Source organism: Xyrauchen texanus, chromosome 15, assembly GCF_025860055.1.
Source record: "Xyrauchen texanus isolate HMW12.3.18 chromosome 15, RBS_HiC_50CHRs, whole genome shotgun sequence".
Lineage (NCBI taxonomy): Eukaryota > Metazoa > Chordata > Actinopteri > Cypriniformes > Catostomidae > Xyrauchen > Xyrauchen texanus.
This window is the reverse complement of record NC_068290.1, coordinates 12,794,622-12,820,021: the sequence shown is the minus strand read 5'-3', so window position 1 is coordinate 12,820,021 and position 25,400 is coordinate 12,794,622. Positions and strand designations below refer to the sequence as shown.

The 25,400-nt window shown below is 40.4% G+C and overlaps 1 protein-coding gene across 1 annotated transcript in view; it reads left to right on the top strand.

Moving 5' to 3' along the window:
* The window catches only part of LOC127655666 (SH3 domain-binding protein 5-like), a 263,875-nt gene that overhangs the window by 143,525 nt on the left and 94,950 nt on the right, over positions 1-25,400 (top strand). The gene's annotated exons all lie outside the window — the stretch shown is intronic.

Sequence of the window (25,400 nt, the reverse complement as noted above, 5' to 3'; positions counted from 1 at the left end):
GAACCTCATGAGATATAAAACTCATGCACATTTTGCCATCTGCCTACCCAGGCTTGTGTTACAATGAACAACTAATTTCAAAGGGGAAAAGGCCATTACAATGTAATCTTGTCCCCTTGTGCCAACTGCTTTTTATAGTCCATTGGTTCCACAATAATGCAGGTTGTTAATCTTGTGAGATTGGAACGTTTGTTTATCTGCAACAATCTCTGTAGAATTGAACTGAACGAAACCCTAGAACACAAAGAGGGGGGTGATGGAGGGTAAAAATTAGTCGGTAATTATCTTTGTTCCTGCAGGATTCTCACCCAGAGACATCAATTATGTTAACTCAACTTTCATTTACATTTTTTTTTTGTACTTGGAGAATAATCAGCAAATAATCTTTTACATTATTAAATAATATAAACGTGATACACTAACATTCTGGAACTACTGGCATTTATTTTAAAGAAGGACAGAATAAGCAGACTTTTCAAGCAAAACATTTCATAAAAAGAGGTTTGTTGTAAATGAAAAAATAATAGATATGCTGTAATAGATGTATAAGTATTTGGACCATTTTTGGTTGTCATACTAAATTGAACATATCCATATTACTGTATAGGACACCTGCGAAAAATTGAGGGGAACTGACTTGATACATTAAGTAAAAATGGACCCAGGACCAGTTGTTAAACGCAATTGCATAACTGGAAAAGAAAGTGAAAAGATACAGCTTTATTACAGTTTTTCTCGATTGCTTAAACACGTTTCTTGAAACTATGCCTCGTATTCTCAAAACAGTAAACACAAATCCATAACGTTTCAGTTTCCCAAACAACCTATTTTCAGGTCAAAATGAAGCTCTACACTCAAAACCATTCACTCTTGCTGAAAAACCAAACTTTGCCCTCAGACAGGACCCACAAGCCCTCAAAATAACACACACTACAGCATAGTCTAACACACTGGTGCAATAAATTCAAAACAACATTTCCAAAACTGGTAAGTTATGTTACTTGTGGTTCCCCTCCTCACAAACCTTTTCACAGATGAACAAAAGACACAACCAATGGATACATTGGCACATTTTTATTCATTCATGTACTACACAGTACAACACAAAAAAAAAAAGAAAAAAAAAAAGAAGATTATTCCGCTTCAGCCTCCTGTCTTTGGTCTGGGTCAGGCCAGAGAATCTCATCCACATCACAGGCTATATTAGATGTTTGAAAATCTCGGGTTATTGGTAAACCAGTCTCGAACCAGAGCAGTGCGATGGAAGCTGACGTTATCCCAAACAACAACGTAGTGAGGGTGGTCTGGTTGTGCTGGTTCCCTGTGGTCCAACTGGAACATATGCTCTCTTAGACCGTCAAGGAAAGCAAGGAGGAGCATAGTGTTATAGGGTCCTAAAATGCCATGGCGGTGGAGTACCCCTCGTTGGCTGATGGCTGCGCACATAGTGACATTCCCTCCGCGCTGACCAGGGACATTTACAATAGCCCGATGGCCAATTATGTTCCTCCCCCTTCTCCTTCTTTTGGTCAGGTTGAAACCAGCCTCACCACAAAGATAATTTCATGGGGAACAGGCCAGCCTTCAATCTCAAAGATTCTCTGCAAAACACATGAAACACAGTAGAGTAAATCACTATGCTGAAGCACAGTTCAAGAGGGCACAAATGGCAGCATAAACTGCTATACTCTGATGGTACACAATACTTCATGCGATATCAAAATTCATACCTGAACATATTCCACTCGTTGGTCTTTCACTCTGTCAGAGTTTCGTTCAAAAGGGACGCGGTATACCTGTTTCTTCCGGAACTGGTGCTTTCGGAGGATGCGGTCAATTGTGGAGAGGCTGATGGCATTTATTCCTCGAAAATGATTATTATCCTCAATCACTCTCCTTTGAATCTCTCGGCAGGCGGATTACATTATTGGCAATGACCATGTTTACAAGCTCCCTCTCTTGCTCCTCCGACAAAAGCCTTAGACTGCCTCCACCAGGTGGTCGTCTCTGTGTCCTAAAAAAATAGAAGCACTCATTACTGTAACTCTCACACATCCTTTTTACAGGAAAAAATGGAAACATACTGAAACTATCTGTATGCGAGGCAATTTGATGCATTTCTTTATTACAGTAGTACATATTACATAGTGCAACAGAAGATGTGATGTCAAAGCACAGAGTACAGCACAAGTTACTGTACAGAGCAGTCTTACTGTAAGTACACCTACCTGTTTTCCTCCCTGAAAGTTCTGATGATGGAGGCGACGGTGAAGCGACTCAAATTAGGCTGTACTCGTTGCCCAGCCTCCCTCATAGTCATGCCATGGACAAGGACATGATCAACTAAAATTTCTCATCCGAGACTGCTTGTCTCCTTGCCCTTCCTCCTCCTCCTCCACCACCACCTCCACCTTGTCTACCTCGTCCTTCACCACGTCCTCCTCTTCCTCTTCTTCCTCCTCTCCCTCCTCCTTCACCATGTCTTCTTCCTCCTCCTTCACCACGTCCTCTTCCTCCTCCTTCTCCACGTCCTCTTCCTCTCCCTCCTCCTTCACCACGTCCTCTTCCTCCTCCTTCACCACGTCCTCTTCCGCTCCCTCCTCGACCTCTTCCTTCATTTCTTTGTGGATCCATTGTTCCAAAACTCAAATGAACTGACTCTGGCACTTTTATGTATCTTGAAAGTTCTGATTGATGTGTGTTAAATTGTGACTCTTAGTGTTTTCACCTGGGTAATTGTGTGCTAATTGAGCTGAAACTATGCTGACTTGAGTGAACAATATTGAATGCTAGTGCTTTCTAAATGACCACATGGTCTAGGCAATGAAATATTAAGGGATTTGTGAGTAGAGTTTTGCAGTGACAGTTCAACAATTCTGACTCATGTGTCAAAACAGGGAATAGTGTTTATAGTTTAGTGTAATGGGTGTGCTTTTTGATAAATGGCATCATGGTTTTGAAATTTTAGTTCAAAAGCCTGGTTATAGTGTTTAAGCAATTGAGAAAAACTGTAATGTGCCACTGGGTTTGTGTTATCTGAAGTGTGGCCTCACACAGTATATGGTAAGCTAATTATTGAAGCCAAAATGCAGTTTTTCAAACCCAGTACAGTATGGACACAATTTTCAGTACAGGTCAAGAAGGCTAAAAAAATAATGTGTGTAAAAAGTTTGCCAATCAACATCCCTGAAATTTTCATTCATTTTCCATGTGTCAGCATGCTTGTTTTTTTTTATTATCACCTCTGTAAACATTAAATCCCAAAGGTCTGGTGTGTGGTCATGCTATATGAATACAAATGTTGCCACTGCTATCGTCTATAGGCAGGTGATAATGAGAGCCGGGCTCCTGGCGGCACTTTGTTCACACTAAAGCTGGCAGCACTCTTGCTTTTCATTTGCTCTCCATTTCATCTTTAGACCAGAAAGCTTTTTCCACTAAAGCACAAGTGTCAGTAGAGTGAACTTGGAGAAAATCTATTCCATTTCCTTTTTGGCCTGCATTTTGACATTGAGAACCTTATTTTTAAAAGTGAATTGCTGCAAATCAGTGTAATAGGGTAATAGGATTTTTTGTTAATGTTAAGGAAAAAATGGAAACAAGAAAGTGCAGAGAAAGCCAAGCAAGACAGTCATTAGCAGATTTGATACTTCTCAATAGTTAGAACTGGAATAGTTGGAAGAAGCACACTACAAACGGATCAATACCAGTTTATGTTAGCCTGTCCTTTGAAGAGCTTAATGATGTGGAACACCTTTGAATGTATTGCTCATAGCACTGCCAGCAGAATTCCCAACAACCAGTAAAGAGTAATCCTCATTATGAGTAACGAGACATATTCTCTCTGTTCTAAAAACAAGTGAGGTCCCTTGATCAAACTTTTGTGTTTGATGTTTTTTATTTCTGGTAAAAGAAATACATAAATGAAGATGAAAACCAAAATATGAAATGTCATATTTTCTATTTTTCTGAGTAATTCTTTAATTTGTAGAGGGGAATCAAAATGACAATTTTCACCGATGATTTGAAGCAAAACTACAAGTTAAAAAAATAAAACAACCTTAGAAAGGTAGTAGCGTCCTTATTTTATTTTTACACAGAGGTAGGTGGGTCTATTACTAAAATCAGTTGACTTCAGCACCCCTTGTTGCATTGTATACCAATGGTGAATCCAAAAATCTACCCCAAAACCACCCCCACATTTTTTCAAAGTTGGAGAGCCTAGATCCAAAAGTATTAAAGATATCTTAATACCCTTTTAGATTTTGGTTCAGAACAAAATGTCATAAATCTTATTAAAGGCCCTATATGGTTAAATCCCCGAGATATGGGTTTCTCAGTGTGGCTCTATTCGTAAATTGTGAAGTATTACACATTTTCAGTGGTTGAAAAATAAATGTGGGTCACATGGTATGAAGCTAGTTTTTCTCATCTAACAAAACAAAGGTCTGTTGAAACTAGAAATGTACCTTTATTGATTCAGATTTAAAAAATAATGTCATAATCTTGTTCTCAGAGGGTCAAAAACACAATTTTTGTGAATAAGCTAGTGTTGTCATGATATCAAAATTTCAGTAAAGTTTCACGATTTTCGATACCACAGAAAAATAGGTAGTATGCTATTGAACACATTCATTTAACCTATTACAATGTTACATTTCAACCATGTTTCCTTTGAGTTTTACTCAATTAAGTAAACATTGCTTCAACTTTTTCAAGTTGGGCTCAATTAAATCCAGGTTTTTTTTTTCTAAATTATGTTCCATTACCCAGTTTGATTATTAAAGCGCAAAATGCTGCGATTTAATTATATAAATACTGTATATAGTCTTCAGGCACTGCACGTGTCACATTAAATGAGCGTTCTGCCATCCACTACAATAAGCAAAGATGCTCATTAAATTTGGTGCTTCACAAATTTACGCTGTAGCATTCAGTGCAGACAGACTGTATATTTATTAATTAAATCACATCCATTTGCAGTTTAATAATCACACTAGAACATATCACAATTTGAATTTGATTAACTGTCCATTTCAGTGCAGAGCCATATAGAGAGAGAGTTGCGACAACGGAAGTTCTAAATGCTTGATCGTCACGTGATTCACGTAGACTTAAGATAGTTCCAGGAAGTGCTTTGGCGGGCATTTCAAACTGTTAGAGTAGAGTGACAGAACTGCAATTTCTGGTAATTAGTAGTCAATAAATGCATTTATTTTATATATTTATGTAACACACCGACATATGTATGTAGCATGAGTATGTTGTTACAGCGATGTTGTTTTTTTAAAGATCAGATCAGCTAATATTTGAGGATTAGTGTTCGCTTACCTCAACTTATTTCAGGCTAGGGTTTCTGTTGCCTTTTTATGTTACCTCATGTTCATTGTTTTCACTAATCTCATGGTAACCAATGTCATATTTATTACTTTTCAGATAGTACAGAGACAGGCTGGTGACAGGTGATTTCCAGCTCGCACCGCACAATGGGTCAATGAACTATTAATCATTAGCAGCAGTTACGTAAATGTAAAATTTAGTGAAATGAAGCTTATTGTTTACAATTCTTACAATTCTATATATAGTAATATAATTATTTATTTATTATAAATATTATATATCTAATGTATAATTCTTACAATACTTATTCATATACACAATATATTCAGCTTTAAAACAACTTAAGCATACTAGTATATAAACTGCCGCTCAAAAGTAATGAGGCTGAAAATTCAGCTTGGCATCACAGGAGTAAATTACATTTTAAAATACATTAAAATAGAAAACAGTTATTTTAAATTGTAATAATATATTATGATATTACTTTTTTTTAAAACGATGGATGAAACTGAATCAAGAGAACAGATTTTACAATTAATAGGGTGTTCGTTACTAACTTTATCCAGCTCCAATCCTTGCCTAATCTGTTAGTTATCCGACATAACATCCCTTATCTCCTAATTTAATGAATAATACTCAACTATAAGGTTTTAATTTAATTTAAGTTATTTTTATTTAGATGTACTGATAATATACAGAATAAGATAATATTATTCTTTAAATACTATCTCACCTTTTAAAAGTGCGTCGCAAACGGTTTGTTCTGCTGCATCTCTACGGCGTGGCATGTGTTTGCTGCTACTTCCGGGAACTATTGAGAGGCTCCACGAGCCGCCATTGCTGTAAAAAAAACGTTCCATTGGAGTCAATGGAGTTGTCGCAACTCTCTCTCTATATGGCTCTGTTTCAGTGTAAAGGACTCACAAACTCACGCTCAAATGAGCATGTGAGCATTTGTAAGATGCTGTCTGTCATTCAGACGAATTGAGTTAGTGCTCGGTACAACCGGTACTGTAGCAACATTGGAATCGTTACATATTTTTTATTTTAGTATCGACTTGGTATCGAAGTACCAGTATTTTTGACATCACTAGAATAAGCAACACATATGGCTCTTGAGTTAGTGCAATACCTCTATTTAGTATTTACAATTTGGTTGATTTGACATGGAATAAACCATATTCTTTTGGCCAAATTGTAAGGCAGCATCACATCCAAGATGGTGGACAAAACTAAATAAAAAATCTCAATGCCAACTTCTCGGCTGGCAATTTACTTTGGTTTACTGCCATCTTTGCTCATGGATGGAAACAAACTCAGTTCTGCAAATTTTTCCAAGCCAATCACCTGAGCCATGAATGCCATGTGACTAATCACCCTGGATCTGCAGGAAAATTACACTATGTGCTGATGATAATGGAATGTAAAATTAAAAATGTATGGTCTATATTTTGCAAACATTTTGTCTGAATACATGGCTACTTGGCTGTCAATTGAGAAAGATTACTTTTGGCAACATAATGGTTTAATTACAACATCTACCAGCAGACTAACTGGCTTATACTAACCAGCAAAACCCTGACAGTCCTCACGGATGTCTTGTCACCTAAACAGCCAGTGAGGTGGCAACTGTGTTTGTGGGTTATAGGGTTATAGTAATTTCAAATGATACAGAGAGTCAAAGTTAATGACTAGCCTCCTTCGCAGTAATGAATAGTATCCACATGCAAATCGATATGTGCAGACAAGCACACAAGATAAAAGGTGTTGATGCACACATGCATGCCTGCACACACAACACACACATTTATAGTCCTAGCCTTGTGAGGATGAATCATTACTGTGGATGCTGTTTATGTGGCTCAGTTGCCTTTTGAATGTCTGTGCAATCACTAGTCAATGCAGTAATCATGGGTCATGTGTGATGGCCTACATAACCTCAAAACCATCACCAGAGTGGAGTAATTCATCCAAAAAAGATTTAATTTACTCAGCCTCGTTTTATTCCTTGATATCCCCTGGGCACTTTATGCTTTCGCTGTATGGAAAAGAATATCACGAACAATCTGCAAAGAAAGAAAGTCACACTGGTTTGGAATGACATGAAGATGAGTAAATAATGGCAGAATATAAATGTTTTGACATGAACACATTTTAAAATTACATTTGGACTTGGATTCACTCAACTAAACGTCTAGGTTACGGATGTAACCTCCGTTCCCTGATGGAGGGAACGAGACGTTGTGTTGAAGAAGCGACACTAGGAGTCTCTCTTGAGCGCCGAATATGCCTCTGATCTATGAAAAAAGGCCAATGAGAAGTAGGCAGACAGTATTTGCATACCCCGCCCCCCCGGACATACGGGTATAAAAGCAGGGAAATACATCGAGTTCATTCAGGATTTTTCTGAGGAGCCGGAAATGGCCCGGCCACCACAGTGGCTCGCCTCAGCGACGTGGCCGGGAGGACACAACGTCTCGTTCCCTTAATCAGGGAATGGAGGTTACATATGTAACCTAGACTTTCCCCGTCTGTCGCTCACTTCGACGTTGTGACGAAGAAGCGACACTAGGGATCCAATTTAAATCACGCCATGCACTGAGCGTGTACTTTGTACTGATACGCCAGGCCATCGAACGCGAACCAATCTAGATGCAAGTTAAGCATTTTGAAAAAATGATGAAGTAAGGGCTGTAGAAACCCTTCTTCATCTCGTTTGGAGGGACAGGCTCTATCGCGTCTTGATGTAAGAGAGTAGCGGTTTCCGCGTGCAGGGATTTGGCATGCTCACTGTGTACTGCGGTAAAGCGGACGCCCGTGAAATGGGGCGGAGGCCTGGCAAACTGAATTGCGTAATCAAGTCGGACGGTCCAGGCCAGCCAGCGTGATGGGTTGGGAAGTGAAAGCCAAGCATCCAAGCTCCATGCTAGGGGCACCAAGGGGATGATTATTTTTGACGTACCAGGCGGGGCTTCGCAGCGGGGCGGAGCAGGTAGTACGGCGTCGGGAGGCGAGGACGCGTCCCGAGGCTCTGGTGCAGAGAAAGGACTCAAAGCACTTACATTGCTCCGCACTCCCGGCAGGGGGTGGGTTAGTGACTGAGGAGGAGGTCCAGTAGAGGCGTCCTCTGGACTCACCAGAACGCCCGGCTGGGGAACAGTCATGGGGCTGAGGGTGGAGGGTCCGCGTCCAGCGTGCCGGGACTGTTGAGGTGTGGCAGCAGAGTACCATGAGAACGGCATTTGCGGGCCAGGTGACACAGAGACAAAGGAAATAGCTCTTTTCCTGAGAATGTGATTACTGCAGCCCTGTCTAGGGGGTATAAATAAATTCAACAAAAGATTGTCCTCCCGGCCCTCCACCGGGGGACGGAGTGGTCTGCCTACCTGCTCCGGAGCTAACGTCTTGGTTCCTGGGTCGACCGTCTCAGGAGCACCTTGAAGCCTTCCGGGTCCTCGAGGGGTCCGTGAGATTGGGGGCGTCTGTTTCCTGCGGGGTGCTTGATGCACGGGCTGAGAGCTGGGTCCAGGTTGAGGCGGAGCAGGGTGTTGCTTCGCCGCAGGAGGACTCCCTCGGCGAGCCCATGGTGGCAGGTTTGCGGCGGGGCAGGATGTGCGAGATGGCCTCCGTCTGCTTCTTCACCGTGGAGAACTGCTGGGCAAAGTCCTCGATGGTGTCGCCGAAGAGGACGAACTGGGAGACAGGGGCGTTGAGGAAGCGCACTTTGCCGGTCTCACACATCTCAACCAAGTTCAGCCACAGATGACATTCCTGGACCACGAGTGTGGCCATCGCCTGCCCGAGTGACTGCGCTGTGACCTTCGTGGCTCTGAGGTTGAGGTCGGTCGCTGAGCGCAGTTCCTGCAGCACGTTGGGATCAGGGCTACCCCCATGCAGATCTTAAGCGGCGCGGAGGCCCCAGGAACCAGTCATCCAACCACGATGGCTGTGGGGAGGACGGATTTTTCCAGTCCAGCCCGACGCTGGCGGTGGCCCGGGCAAGCATACCGGACATCTGCGTGTCAGCCTCAGCCTGGGCTTGCTGGCCCAAAGGCGGCAGCCCAGGGGAGTCATCCACGTCAGACGCCGCGCTCTCCGATGCAGCGGCAAGCTCATCCACCTCGAGCTCCAGAGGATAGGCAGGCTGGCTGTGAGGGGGCCGCTGTTGCCTCGAGCACGGACGGGTTTCAACGAGCGTGCTGGGGGGCGGGTTGTCCGAGGGGGCGTACCCGGCAGAGCTGCACCCGCTGCCATCCCCAGATCACGTCCATCACCAGCCACATCGTTCTCAATCCAGTGAGAAGAAGGAGCAATGCGGGGGGCAGCTGGAGTGGCATACTTTCTGTTGAAAGCGAGCCGCGACCGCAACGTTGCCATGGTCATGCTCTTGCAGTGAGAACATGAACCATGTTTTTGCACTGTTGAAGCGCCCAGGGGCAAACTGCACTGCCGTGCAGAAGAGGAGAAAAGCCACTGAAGTGCGCCGTAGATCCAACAGAAGGCAAAGCATCAGAGAAACATGAACAGGTGTGTGACTCGCAGCTAACTGCATGCACGACCATTGGCTCTGAATAAAATTTCTGAATGAACTCATCGTATTTTCCCGCTTTTATACACGTATGTCCGGCGGCGGGGTATGCAAATACTGTCTGCCTACTTCTTACTGGTCTTTTTTCATAGATCAGAGGCATATTCGGCACTCAAGAGAGACCCCTAGTGTCGCTTCTTCGACACAACGTTGAAGTGAGCGACAGACGGGGAACCTAATCATTAACGCTATAGGCACCACAGAATCTCAGCATAATCCATTCAGGATGTGTAGAGGTTAGTAGGAGTATTCATAATCTGTTTTTCTCAATCACCATCATCCGGTAGCACAGAGACTTATATTCAAATATTCAAATCAGTGGTGTGTTTCTTTGAGGTTCTAATCAGAGTTTGAGAGATGGTGGGGGGGGGGGTGACAGATCTAGATAATTGTGATAACAACTGCATGTTTTTTGTGAAAGGATCCCAGTAAAATGATAAAAAAAATATGATTTATATGCAACATTTCTGACTTCTTTTTTGATGGGCCAGGCAAAATCTTCATCTCTGGTAAATTCGAATTGGTAAGCAATCATTCTCAGAGTACTCTTAAAGTCTGTTTTGGGGTAATCAAAATCAAGCAGTTTTTTGTTTTGTTTTTTTATAATAAGGGCAAAGCTTTACCAATCAAATGCATTGTCTTCCTGCCCACACCAAGCTGATTGAAGAGTGCATTTACTAATTTTCTTTGGAGCAACATTTTGAAAAACAAAATAAAGAGAATGCTTTTCAAAGAAAGAAACTAGATTTTTATGCTTTCTGAAGAAAATGTGAGTGGTGTTTACCTGTGCAAAACTCAACAACACAATGTCTTGGATGTAATCTGATTACATAGTAATGCAATCTAATTACTTTTAGTCAAATACAAAAGTGTAATGCATTACATTTTAAATTCTGTTCATCACATTACAGTTACTAACTTTCAATTAAGTTTCTTTTCAGTAAATTAGTTTGGTTACACATACAGTGTTTCTAAAATAGTATTTTATACATAGAATGTAGAACATGAATTAAGCTCATACTTCTTTTTTTCTTTTTGTAAAAGCTGAAATGAATGTACCCCATAATGAGTCATTAGCTGGGTTTCCATTTAAATATTTTGTGATTTTTAAGCTAAAAATCATTGCATTTCCATCCACTATATCATGCATATTATATTAAGGGAGCCCGCCTTGTCATGATGGAGCAGCTGAGTGACCTCCTTGCTGCAGGGACAGTTTTATTTGCAGGATTGGAGCAATTGGACCTTGTTTTATGAAATGCTGACAGGAGACGCTGCAGCATACCTGGGAGTGCCCTCAATCAAAACTGTTTTGGCGGGTTATGAGGACTCCTTTTAAAGACCAGCTGTGAGTTAAACACTTACACATGTCAAGGGCTATGTTCGAAGAAATGTGTGCCAAGGTCTGACCTGTGTTGTGCCAGTAGCATCAAGCTATTGCACACTCATAACACTTTGCACAAATGGTCAAAACAAGTCATCGTTTTGCAAATAAACTGTTTCTGTCACATTAATGAGCATTTAACTAATGTGAAAATCTAGAAAATCCACTTCCTCCTAGTACATTGCATTGTAAGTGAATATTGAGAGTTGATGCGCCTATCAAGTGTTTCCATTCAGGATTTCTTATGTGCAATTTCAAAACGCACATAAAAATTGTCGGATGGAATCCCAGCTGTAAGGAAGAAAGGTGTGGTGCTGGAGTTGTGGAGGATGATAGACATTATTTTTAATGCATTACAAAACAAAAACTTTTCTGGGAAAAGTGTTTTAGAAAGTAACTTAAAACTAAAGTAATTAGCAATGTGATTACATTTCAATTAAGTAATCAGTATATTAATCTGATTACAGCTATTTAGAAGTAATTAGTCATTTGTAGTGAATTACTTTTTTGAGAAACTGGCATTACAATGCAGAGAAATCTGTCCTGAGATATCGAATCTGTCTCTGTGAGAGCACTAGACTGTGTAAACAACAAACAAAAATGTGACGCGAAAGGCGAAATGGCACCGGGATATGCCGAAGGGGGCAGTGATATGCAGAAAAGTACAGCGACACCCCATCCTCACCTAATTCAAGTGTCTAACTCAACAGCTCAGTCTCAGTTAAAATCGCTCACTGCAACTTTAAGGTGTACTGGGTGGTTGCTAGAATGTTTTGCCATGATTTCCTCCCCCACGTGTTGTTCCAAACCTGCATGTGTTTCTTTCTTCCATGGAACATGAAAGGAGATGTTAGGCTGAATGTTAGGGGCTGACAGCATCAGTCAACATTCACTTTCACTGTATGTAAAAAAAGATGCAATGAAAGAGAATGGAGACTGATGGTCCCTAGCAATTTTCCTAGCATTTCCTTTAGTGTTCCACAAAAGAAAGTCATACAGGTTTGGAACATCATGAGGGTGAGGAAATTATGAAATAAATGCTATTTTTGGCTGAACTATCCCTTTAAATTTGGGGTTTTGTTTAAATCCCTTATCCTAAGCATGAGAAATGGTTATAGTGATGTGGTTTGAAGCACCAGACAATCATGAGCACAGTGCCAAAAGCAGCAAGTTAGTGTCAGGCCAGTCGCCAACCGTTCTCCACAGGTCACAGCTATGTCAGACACCCCCAACATGGTGTTCATGGCAACCACGACCCAGCGGAAGAACAAAAGTGCCACAGTGCACAGTGATTAAATTTTAAAATAGTCTGCTATTAGCCATTAACTGTTTTTGTCATCCTTTTAAACCTAAATTATTCCCCCTTCATAATTATAAAAACTCAAGCTGGACGAAAAGAGGAGAATTAAATAAAGCAGTCCAAACTAATACATCAGGCTTCTGTTTGAGCTAAGGGCTGAGGCAAAAACATGTGGGTTTACTGTGTCCAGCATGTCAAATAATTGAGCTGCCACACTTCATCAAGAGCCTCCTTAATCATCAGCCTGTTGCCTGACTAATGATACAACTTACAATTGTCTCCATTACAATGTCATACTTCTACTAAGGAATGGCTGTTTGTGAGTTGTACAAGAGAAAGAATGGGAGTTTTTCGTCACTGTTAAAGTGATAGTTCACCCAAAAATGAAAATTGAACACACTTAATGTCACTCCAAACTCATATGACTTTCTTCCATAGACTAAAAAAGGCAGTTGTTAGGCCTCAGTTACGATTCACTTTTATTGTATGTTAAAAGATGCAATTGAAGTGAATGGTGACTGAGGCTAATACCTTGCAATATAATTATTATCTAGGTGCCTAAGCTCTTGAGCTACTTTTTAATATGTAACTGACATGCATTTATATAAAATGAAAAACCAGGAGTAGTCACCCATTATTACATAATTCAATATTATTACATATTAGCACATGTGTTGCCACCTGCTCTGGATTACACAATCACTATAATCTGTCTGAGTACATATTCCAATATACTACCTGATCTCAGTCATATTGAATAAAACTCTGTATATGTACGCATTGCTTTAGTTACAATGAGGCATTCAGATCAGGGTTGCCAATTCAGATTTCAGACCATCTACATTTTTGATATTCATTCTAAACTGAAATTATCCAATTTAAGGTCATTTATTTTTTATATTTACATTTATTCCATTCCATTATTACATTAATACATCCAAAAGGACTTTGAATAATACAAAAAGAGGAATAATACAACATAAGATGAGTAATACAACATAATCAACTGTATATAGAGGTGATTATCTCTTATGGTACAGGTTTGTCACTAATTAAGTGACTAATACCTTCTCGACTCAATTTTCAAATCACAGTTTTTCTAAATAACCTGTCTATCTGTAAGCCTGCACCTCCATTTTGTGTATTATCTGCCTGCCTTGCACTTATCCTTTTTGACAAATCTGAAATATTTACAGTGTAAAGTGAAAGTGGAGGAAGCCTTCTGATATTATTATTTCTCCTGCTAATCTGAACAGGAACAGGTGGGCTGGAATATGGCATGACATCATCAGTTGATCTCGGGCTGAAATTTTTAGTGGGTTGTGTGCAGGGCTCCAAGATAGTGTAGCAATATGTTTTTGACGGTATCCATTGGTATATAGACACATTATTAATTATCTCTATTTTTAAAAACAGAAATATTATTCCTTTCATGAAATCACTCTAATGGGGTTCAGCTGAATAAATAAGGGGGAATCCTTTGTAGGGAGGGATGGGTTGTGTCATGATTATGTAACAGCATTTCTTAACATGGGGGAAATAATTTAAGTAGGGAACCAGCTCCAGATAATAGTATTCTGGGATGTGGACATAATCCTCTATGATCATAGCTTAATTAATGCTGAAAGCGCATCTGTTAACTATATAAATTCAAATCACTGCTAATGGCATGGTTTTACTCCATATGGCACTCCTATACTATAACACATCAATTTAATTTCCAACCCTGTATGAAAAGCATTGGTGGCTGTCACTTCAGGAGTGAAGTAGAGTGGATAGGATGTGACCTTGAAAAAACATTAGGCTACATTTTGCCTCACATTCACATGCCTCACATTCACATGCCATGTATCTAAGCTGGTGCGTATTGGTTTGGTTTAATAAAATGCACTGAAGAACAAAAGTCATGAGAACTAGGGTGTCAACTGTGGACAATGTAAAGAGAATGGGAATAAAAATAAAACAGTGTGTTACACATGCTTCTTGGAGTTGTTGTTTTTTGTGCCATTAATGATGCAGTTCAGCGTGAGCAAGAATTTAATCTAGCATAGGCATTCAACAGGAACTGCTGTCTTGCCTTTTTCATACCAAGGAACATTTAGTACTTTTAAGTAAACAGTGATCAATTCAAAATGGTTAAACACTGTGTTAAATAAAAGAGAGATACGTTTTTTTTAAATAAACGTCTGCAGATATACTCACTGATATACTCACTGAGCACTTTATTAGGAACACTATACTTATATTGGGTAGGGCCTTGCTTTGGCTCTCAAAATAGCCTCAAATCTTCGTGGCATGAATTCCACAATATGTTGGAAAAATTCCTTTGAGATTCTGATCCATGCTGACATACTTGCATCATGCAATTTCATCAGGTTTTTCAGCTGCACATTCATGCTGCAAATCTCAGGTTGTACCACATCCTAAAGGTATTCTATTGGATTCAGAACCCGTTACTGGGAAGGCCACTGAGGAACAATGAACTCATTGTCATGTTAATGAAACCAGTTTGAGATGACTTTTGCTTTGTGACATGGTGCATTATCATGCTGGAAGTAGCCATTAGAAGATGGGTCAATTTTGGCCATGAAGGGATGCACATGGTCAGCAACAATACTCAAATAGGCTGTGGCATTTAAGTGTTGATTAATCGGTGACGGGCCCAAAGTGTGCCAAGAAAACTTTACACACACCATTACACCACCAGCAGCAGCCTGGAATGTTAACACAATACAGGTTGAGTCCATAGATTTATGCTGTTGTTGCCAAATTCTGACCCTGCCAACTATATGCCTCAGCAGAAGTCAAGACTCATCAGACAAGGCTATGTTTTAGCTGTCTTCAACTGTCCAGTTTTGGTGAGCATGTGCCCACTGCAGCCTCAGCTTTCTGTCTGACATGTTGTGCATTCAGAGATGCTATTCTGCTCACTACAATTGTACCGTGTGGTTATCCGAGTTACCATAGCCTTTCTGTCACCTCAAACCATTAAGGCCATTCTCCATTGACCTCTCTCATCAACAAGGCATGTCCGTCTGCAGAACTGTCACTCTCTGGATGTTTTTGTTTTTGGCACCATTCTGAGTAAACTCTAGAGACTGTTGTGCTTGACAATTTTAGGCGATCAGCAGTTACAGAAATACTCAAAACAGTCTAGCATCAACAGTCATGCCACGGTCAAAATTATTGAGATTTTTCCCTATTCTGAGGTTTGATGTGAAAATTGACTGAAGCTCTTGACCCGTATCTGCGTGATTTTGTACATTGCAATGCCGCCACATGACTGGCTGATAATCACACAAATAAGTAGGTGTACATGTGTTCCTATTAAAGTGCTCAGTGAGTGTATGTCTATTGATATCAGGCTTATAATGTTCAACTGCTGTAATCCCGATAAGTTTTACCAGGGATGAACTGCTGAATATTCAGCAGAGCATACCTGATAATTTTTTGCCAGTGTTTGAACATGTATAAAAAAATGCATAAAGGGCCTTTATTTAAATGAACTGAGCTAAACATTATATTTTGGACACTGCCATTGAAAACAGGAGGATAAGTTATGCAAATGGTAGCAAAATGAGAAAAAAGGGAAAGGTATAAAATCACTAAAGATGGTTGCTAAAGTAATTTTGTGTACTCAAAACGACATCAAACCACATTTCTCCAAAACATCAATTTCCAGTCAATTTTTTATCATTTTACTGCCATTTCGAGACCCATAAGACTGGCTCTGAGAGAGGGATTAAATCTGAGGAATAATTGTAACCAAACACCTGTAAAATGCGAGGTGGCACCTGGGAGAGGGGAAATTATTTTCAGATGGGAGAATACAAATTAAAATCAACTACACTTTTAATATGGCCCAACTTTAACACAGAATAAAATTTTCCAAGACGATTAATAAGTATATTTTTAGAACTAAAATGACTAAGGCTTTTTCTATAACAGTGGGAACTAATGATAATTTACAACCTTCATGATGATCTTTGTTAAATAATGCCTTCTTGTTAGGCTGACAGAATACTTCAACATGTTACAAATAATTAAATACTTTATGTGGAAATGATATGGCAATTCATTAATCTTATTTCATGTAATAAAGCAAATAGATTAGCATGACAGAATGCTGATCGATTACAGCATTTAATATTTGATTTATGGCATTGTCATACATTTTTAAAGACAGATTTTGGCAGCGGACATTTTTAGATGTTTTTGCCTTGGTATCCAATCAGTAAAAACAAAGAAAAGATTTACATTTCTGGTAAAAACTAAGAAGAAAATCAGTGTAGTAGATTCATGTCAAATTCTGCATTCAGTTAGCCATGGGCTTAGCACATACTTTCCAAAATGGTATTTCTGTAAAAGCTAAAAATTTTCCACAAGCTTGTTTTTATTATTTTCACTTGTTATTATGAGCATTGGCCTGCAAAAGCCATCGCAAAGTGAGTTACCCTGGGAAGAGTTCCTCTTGTACTAGCAGTAAGTAAGGGACATTGGAGAAAGTGCAATATATAAAAAAGGTTTAAATAGCTTGGTGTGTGAACTGCATGTAAAATATAACTTTTTGTAATAGCTTTTTTTGTTGAAGGACATAGAGACACGCAACCAGAGTCATTCAATAGAGGAGGACAGTGCGCAACTTTCACAGCCTTTCATTTTACCCCTACTGGTTGAATAGGGATCTGCATGTCCAAAATTTTTGTTTCAAGATGGAGCTCTCTAGCGTTTTTGTTACTTTTGTTTGTTTGTCATGTTTTTCACTCTTTCCCGATCAGGTTTACCAGGGATGAACTGCTGAATATTCGGCAGAGCATACCTGATAATCTTTTGCCAATGTTTGACAATTCAGACATTTTATTAGGCATACTAGTTGGAGGTGCATCGATGCTCTACAAGCGATCCAAAAGACGCATGCGAGGAAAGCGAGCCGGCACACTTGAGAAGCTTCTTCAACACGGCTTTAGGACTCCGCTGCCGAGTATTCATCTGGCGAATGTCCGCTCCCTCGCCAACAAAACAGAGTTGGGAAGCTGCTTCTCCTCACTCAAACAAATAAGGACGTTCCTAATCCGCTGCTCTGTGTTTCATGGAAACCTGGCTGAATGAAGCCATCACAGACACCACGTTTCACCTGCCAGATTTCCAGCGGTTCAGAGCGGATTACAATTCGGAATCATCGGGGAAAATGAGAGGTGGTGGAACATACGTTTACATCAACAAAAGGTGGTGTACAGATGTAACAGCATTGAAGAAGATTTGCTGTCCTAATTTAGAAGTGCTCTTCCTCAACTGTAAAACTTTCTACTCGCTGCAGGAGTTTTCCACCTTCATTCTGGTGAGTGTGTACATCCCACCACAAGCATGCATGAATGCAGCATTGCAACAGCTGGCTGATCACATCACAGACACAGAGCAACAACACCCGGACTCTCTTATCATTATTCTGTGAGATTTACTAAAGCTAACCTCACCCATGAACTGCCAAAATACAAACAATACATCACATGCCCTACCAGAGATTGAAATATACTGGACCACTGCTCCATAACATTAAAGGATGCATATTGCTCTGTCCCACATGCAGTCTTAGGACTCTCTGATCACTGCCTGCTTCATCTTCTCCCTACCTACAAGCAGAAACTAAAATCAGCTAAGCCTGTAATAAGGACTGTGAAGATTTGGACCATTGAAGCAGAGCTGGAACTACAAGCCTGCACTGAATGGAGTGTTTTTGAGGCTGCAGCCACAGACCTGGACGAGTTCACAGATACTGTGACATCATATATCATTTTCTGTGAGGATATGTGCATCCTACTAGGACATTTTTATCATTCATTAACAATAAACCATGGTGCAAAAAGGTTCTTAGTTTTCATGGAATGAAGGAAGCGGCCGACGGCAAGATCGAACTCAAAAGAGGCTTTATTTTCCCACACTTTTCAGGGTCACACAAACTCAAATTATGCTTTTCAGCACAACATAATAATTGCACACATGAACACTCTGCTCCGTGCAGCCTTCTCTCTCCCTCCACTGACATCTGGCTTACTCTTTAATCTGTCTCCACTCTCACTGCAATGACAAACAGCTGTTAAATACAATCAATGACAAGTGATGATCTTTACCGCTCCCATCTCCTGATCTTGCTCTCCATCCTCAAAACGGCACTCAACCATGCCCCACTACCACACATGGTTTACAGGAAAACTCAGACAGCTTTGTCATGCCAAAGAGGATACAGATCTTCAATGGATCACTGGAGCAGTGTGAAGTTCCCTGTTGCTTTAAATGCTCCACCATCATTCTGGTCCCCAAAAATTCCAAAGTCACAGGACTTAATGACTACAGACCTGTCGCTCTCACTTCTGTGGCCATAAAGTCATTTGAGAGACTTAGTTTGCTTAATAGCTCCTGAATAGCACTGTGACAACAGTGGTGTCATTCAGGTTCCTGGGCTCTACCACCTCTCAGGACCTGAAGTGGGACACCCACATAGACTCCATTGTGAAGAAGGCTCAGCAGAGGTTGTACTTTTGCCAGGTGAGGAAGTTCAACCTGCCACTTGAGCTGCGACATTGAGTCTATCCTGTGTACATCTATAACTGTCTGGTTTGGTTCAGCCACCAAATCAGACAGAAGGATATTACAATGGACTGTCAGGACTGCTGAGAATTGTATTGGTGACCCCCATCCCCCCATCCCCCATCCACCCTCCACAACCTGTATGTCTCCAGAGTGAGGAAACATGCAGATAGAATCACTCTGGACCCAACACACCCTGACCACTCCCTATTTGAACGGTTGAACAGAGCATTGAGCGCAAGGACATCCAGCAACAAGAACAGTTTTTACCCTCAGTTTTAAGTTGCGAACCTGAGAATACCTGCAGTGGAGGTGGTCTGAGTTCAGTTGAACTGGGACTATGGTGCGGTTCGCATGAGTGAGAAAGCAACCTCTATTTCTTTCAACAAAAAAGTTATTACAAAAAGTATGTTAATTTTGAACATGCAGTTCCCTGTTCAACCACTAGTGGTAACATGAAGGTTGTGAAAGTTGAGCCCTGTCCCCCTCTATGGAATGATGCTGGTTTCATGCCTCTATGTGCTTAAAAAAAAAAACTAATACAAAAATAAGTTCTATCTTGGAAACGCAGTTCACACACCAAGCTATTACAAAAAAATCCACTTTCTCCATGGTCTCTTACTTACCGCTACGAAATGTGGATCTCTTCCTGGGGTAACTCACATTGCGATGGCTTTTGCAGGCCAATGCTCATAATCTCAAGTGAAAATAATGAAAACAAGCTTGTGGAATATTATTAGATTTCCACGTTTTACATTAATACTAAGCCGTTTAAGATTTACAGTTAGCCGTTTATCACTGAATGTGTCTGGAATATCGAAAACAATACTATCTTAACCTCACTAGCCAGCCATCTCTCTAATTTGCATCTAAGGGTGCTTTCAAACTATCACTTTTGGTGCGCACCGAGTTCGAATGACGTCAAAGTTCGGTTTGTTTGGATGATGTGAACACTGTTTTCCGAACTCGGGTGTACACCCGTGAATGTGAACTCCGGTGAAGTACGCTGCTAATATGAACACAATCTTATGAAAGCGTGTACGTGAACCCTTATTGATGACATATAATTTGCGTCTTTGCAGGCTCCCGATCACAATTATTGTGGTATTAATCATTTCTCATACCAACTTGTGGCCAAATAAATCACCTTCAGAGAGCAGTACAGTCTTCACATTGCTCACGACAGACAAACGCTAATATTCTTCACATCATTGCACATTCAATGCATCCGTGGAATTTATACCATTCCAATGGTTTAAAAACTACAAGAGACAGTAATCATAAATCTGTGGTTGGTACCTTTACTGGATTCTCAGTATTCATGTCAACACAAAAACCCTTAAGCCTATAGGCATGCTTTAGAAATGATCATGTAATGTAATTCACTTTAGGTAATTACATTACTCTGTTCCAAACCACTAAATATAATAAATAAAAAATAAATTGACATTCCTGGCTTTGTGATGTCTGTAGTTGATATTCTTTAAAGGTCACAACTTGATTGAGAATCACAGGCTTTTCTTTGAGTTCCCTCTAGTGGAGAAATAGAGGGAAAACACTGTCTATTTCATATTTTAGTAGGCCTATTAGTTAGTACTATAGGAGGTTTCTTCTTAATTAAAAGTTTTTTCCAGATGTTAGTGGAGTCATACAATTAGTTCACACAATTAGACTTCATATGCTAACAGTTTAGAGTAGTATGATTGTCAATGAACAGTTGAATTTCAAAGTTCATTATTTATAATTTTAGTTATAAAATCAAATGTATGCCATAAAAAAAGACAATCAGTCATTGACAGCATTCCTATGATATCCCCCAAATATTTTTTACAAAGGATGCCCCCGTGATCACTGATGAAATAGTCATGCTTCAGCTTCTCCAGGCCCATCAGTGTCATGCTTTCTGGCTATAGCTTTGCACCCTCTGTGGCTGTCCTGAAGAAAACCTGATCAAATCTTAGGCTTATAGAATTAGGTATTTCATAGTTATCATTGATAGGTGTGTCCCAGGTGTATCTGCATTCCTCCGACTCCCCCAGCATCTCCCAAACATCAGAGATACACTCTGGGAGTCCCCCAAGCTTCTTTACCTATCATAACAAATGCAGACACAGAAAATCACAAAACAGGATTAAGGTATATCATGAGGTGGTTATGTCCATTGTTTCTTATGAGATGCAAAATATGTCAGGGGCTGTTCACACCGAATTAATTTTTGCATCCGTCTGTGCTGGTTTTTATGTAAACATGCACTAGACATCTTTGACCGATGCACCACGCTTCGCTGTTTTTTCAGCATCTCTCACAGGAGCGCCCCATTTTCTAAATGCTGTGTTATATTCAGAACTTCAAATAACAAAAAATTTGTCTCAAGACACCTTTGTTCTGTTCTATACGTTAGGCTGCAAAAGTGTATTTGGGCTGAACGGCCTACTTTGTATGCCATCATATGCAACCTCCCAATCCCCCAAAATAATTGCATGGTCCTGTGGAGCCTCTTTCATCCATTTCTTGGATTCGAGTTGGATTTACAGCTTTCAAGGTGAGACATCATAAGGCACAGTTGATTGAATTACAAGCTCAACTAAACAAATATGCAAAACGTAGCACAATTAGTAAGCTGAATGTTTTGAATGTTCTCTGCATGCATCCAACTTTTACCATTATAAAGATTAAAACAGTGCAAAAAGATCTCTTACATGACAATGGCAACATTTTTGCAAACCAAAATTACATACTTTTGCAAACATTACACATTTGGCTGCAGATTCTGAGCGAAATGTCCAGTGGGAGGTGCCAAAAGTGAGTTAAATTATATTGTAGTCAGACAAGATTTTTAAGGAGAAGATTAGATGGATTTTTTTAAGATGCACTACGTAAGATTTTTTGGTTAAATATTAACAAATTGCCATTGTTGATTGAGAACATAAACAATCCGTGTCCGTCTCCTTACCTTACCCTGTACGGTAAGCCTATCATTTGTATTTTGAGCTGTTGGGTCAGACTTGGCACAAAATCGCTGGCTTATGATGTTCATCCTTGCGTCATTACGTCATGTCCATAAACACAGGTGTAACAGTTCAATGGAACGAGGAAGTGGGAGACGGAGATTCCAACTCAAGGATGTCTCTTTTTATTAATGCACAAAACAATAAAACACCTCTGATCCGAGCTCCTCCCTCTCCGAAACTACTGTCGCCAAGGATATGGGAACCGCCTCTCTCCATGGTTTTACAAGGTTGAGGTGGTAAATCTGACTTGCCCCGCACCTAACCGTACGTACTACCTCATAGTCGATTTCCCAAACTCGCCCTGTGACATTAAAGGGCCCTTGTCACTTCACAGGTAATTTTGAGCTTGATGCGTGCAGCAATACAAGTACTTTATCTCCCTTTGCATACTCCCGTAGCTGAGCTCCCGTGTTATACAGCCGGGACTGACGTTCTTGCGCCTGTAGCAAATTCTCCTGTGATAGTCGCCCCAGTGTGTGGACATTTGCTCTCAGGTCAAAAACGTATTGAATTAAATGTTTGCTCTGTGAAGGTTCTTCCTCCTAATGTTCCCTCATGATGTCTAAGACGGCTATATGGGCTTATGCCATACAACAATTAAAACAGGAAAAACCTTGTGGAGGCTTGCGGGACCTCTATCACTGCAAATAACGGGATCGAGCTACTTATCCCAGTTCTGAGCATCTTCGTGCACAGACTTACGAATCATTTTCTTTAAGGTCTGATTAACTCGTTCGACCAAGCCATCTGTCTGTGGATGGTACATGCTTTTCTGAATCGATTTAATACCCGATAATTCGTACAGCTCACGTAGTGTACGTGACATAAAAGCAGTGCCCTCATCAGTGAGGATTTCTTTCAGAATCCCCAATCGGGAGATAATTCTGAAGAGTGCCTCCGCAACACTACATGCTGAGATGTTGCACAGAGGTACTGCTTCTGGATATCGCATTGTGTAGTCCACTAGGACTAACGCAAATGATGCCCGCATGCTGTCCGTTCTAATGGCCCTATGAGGTCCATGCCAATTTGTTCAAATGGGACCTCAATCAAAGAAATGGGGCATTATGGCCCTTTGGAGTGCCCGGCGGATTCACCAGCTGACATTCACGGCATGCTGCACACCACCGGCGAACCTCCCCTTGAATGCTGTCTCATGTTCCGGCTGGAGAAACTACGTACAGTTCAGTCAGTCACATTCACACTGTTCAGGACAGCATTGCAGTGGTCTGGATGGATGTTTATCTGTTATCCATTTGGCAAAGCTATAATGCCTGCTATAATGCTTGGATATGTATTCTGGTAGGGTTGTTGAAACTAATATTGCTTGTCATGCTTGTATGAACTAAACATTACTTATGTGTTTACCAATTGAGATGTATATAAATTGTCAGGGGAAGTTACTAATATTTATGACTCCTGAAGCTGACATCTTGAAATTGTTATTTAAGCATATTATTTTCATGTTTAATAAATAAAAATGTTTCCCTATTGTTATTGAATCCTCATTTTATGTTTTTAGTTTACAGTGTTATTCTATGCACTGCATAGACATACTATTGTAGTATTACGGTTCGTTGCAGTATCAACAGAGGCTGTACAATGCAATATAAAAATAATAGTCTTCCATTCTAACTCGTATCAGCCATATCACAAGTTCTCTTAAATAGTAAAATGTAGTAAAATGCAAACATTAATAGTTGATAAAACACTTGAAAAATCATATTAAAATATATTGGTTACTGGTGGTGATTGAGTCCCCTGTTCTCTATGTAAAAGCACTTTGAGAGTAGTGTTAGAAAAGCACTATAAGTGTAATTAATTAATTCAAAATATGTAAATATGTGGGTTTTTTTCATATTTTTTTATCTTCATCATAGTAAGTAATAATTAAGTTTTAACAGGGTAATAGCACATTAATGAATATCTCCCATTCATGATCACACACAGGCAATGTCCAGGTAAGCTCAAATCAAGAGATTTATCTGCCAAAAGATCAGTGCCGAAACACGAATGATGTAAAGCGTACTTCTGCAAATTGCTTGCAATTTTACTTTTCAACCACATATGTCACTAGAGAGCACATAGTTACATAGTGCAGCTATAATGAGAAAAATGTACCTCCCTATCCTAAATCTTTAACCTAAACCTAACCAAATGTGTCCTAAAAGATAAATGAGTGGTGAACTAAACAGACATCCTTATTCTAAATCAATTCCTAAACTTAATTGTTTATAGAGACATAAACAGCCATAGACCTTTGTTTGAAAGTGAATAAAACACAGTTGTCGAAGGGCCTCTAGTGTTAGTTTCACCAGGAAACTGCTGCAAAACTTAGAAATCAGCACATAAAACTCAATTTGCAAAAATTTTGTTCAAAAAGTGCATATCAAATTAACAATCTCAAAGGTTGAACAAAAAAAGAGACACTTGTTATTATCAGATTTCTCCAATCTCTTTAATCATCCACACCTGCAGCTCATCATCACCCAGTTTGGACTTGCACTTAAACCTCACAATCACACTCAGTCAGTGCCTCGCCTTGTTGAAGGTTCCTTGGACTCACCTTTCGCTCTGCTTCAGTGGAAAAGAACTTACCTGTGAGTTAACTTACCTGTGAGTTAACTTACCTGTTTATCAATTATCTGCCCTGGATGTGCAAGATAAGTGATTTTGAGAAATCTGAGTTTGCATTATACCTCTAAATATTGACCTGTTCCTCAGTTCATGGATGTGGCGAGTCTGAAACCCAGTTTGAAGTTAATGTTTCCTGTTTTGGCAAAGATTGTACCTGAAATACAGACCTGTGGATACTAGTGGTGATCGGTTGATCGCCTTCTGCCTATTTTCTCCGGTTTGCCTGTAGCCTCGACCGTCCCGGAGGCAATGCCTGTAGCCTCGACCGTCCCGGAGGCAATGCCTGTAGCCTCGACCGTCCCGAAGGCAATGCCTGTAGCCTCGATCATCCCCGTATCAATGCATCCAGCTGTCCGGAAGAAGAGGAGGATAAGAAGGGCTCCTACTGCCCAGTAGTTGCCAGTGCTCATGACCACAGAGGTCGTTCCCCAGTCACTACTGGTGCTCATGACCACGGAGGTCATTCCCCAGTCGCTATGGTACCACCCAGGCCTCCTGACCCTGTCCCTGCTCAGTGGCTGCCTCCTGAACCTGTGCCTGCTCTGTGGCCATCTC